Below are 558 nucleotides of genomic sequence, written 5' to 3' on the forward strand. Positions count from 1 at the left end.
GGACCAAGAAAGGGAAAAGACGATCCTACAATTACCGACCATTTCGACATTCTGATCGACAACATGAAACGGTATGACTAACAGCTGAAACTTTCTACAGCTATCCCAGTCAATGAGTCGACAATATGATCGACATGGAAAGGGGTCAATTATGAAACCGACCCATCGAGGGCAAGTCCAAATCGACACTGAACGACCTCCCTCTTTCTTATAAAAGAATCGAAACGTCTCTTTCTTTTGTTAACCTTGTCTTTTTTTAGCAATAATTCATCAATGTAGCGTGGCCGAGCGGTCTAAGGCGCTGGTTTAAGGCACCAGTCATTTCGATGGCGTGGGTTCGAATCCCACCGCTACCACTTCTTTTCTTAAAATCAAACAGTTTGTATTTTGACTGTTGCCTTCCGCCAATATCTTCATCAAAGTAGCGTGGCCGAGTGGTCTAAGGCGCTGGTTTTAGGCACCCCATTTCGATGGCGTTGGTTCGAATCCCACCGCTGCCACTTCTTTTCTTTTTGTTAAATTCAAACAGTTGTATTTTGACTGTTGCCTTCCACCAAT

The 558-nt window shown here is 43.9% G+C and overlaps 1 non-coding gene across 1 annotated transcript; it reads left to right on the plus strand.

Moving 5' to 3' along the window:
* Positions 1-274: 274 nt before the first annotated feature.
* Positions 275-356, plus strand: Trnal-aag. Its single transcript has one exon. It is a non-coding gene; the product is annotated as a tRNA-Leu (tRNA).
* The last annotated feature ends 202 nt before the right edge of the window (positions 357-558 follow it).

Source organism: Asterias rubens, chromosome 6 (assembly GCF_902459465.1).
Source record: "Asterias rubens chromosome 6, eAstRub1.3, whole genome shotgun sequence".
Lineage (NCBI taxonomy): Eukaryota > Metazoa > Echinodermata > Asteroidea > Forcipulatida > Asteriidae > Asterias > Asterias rubens.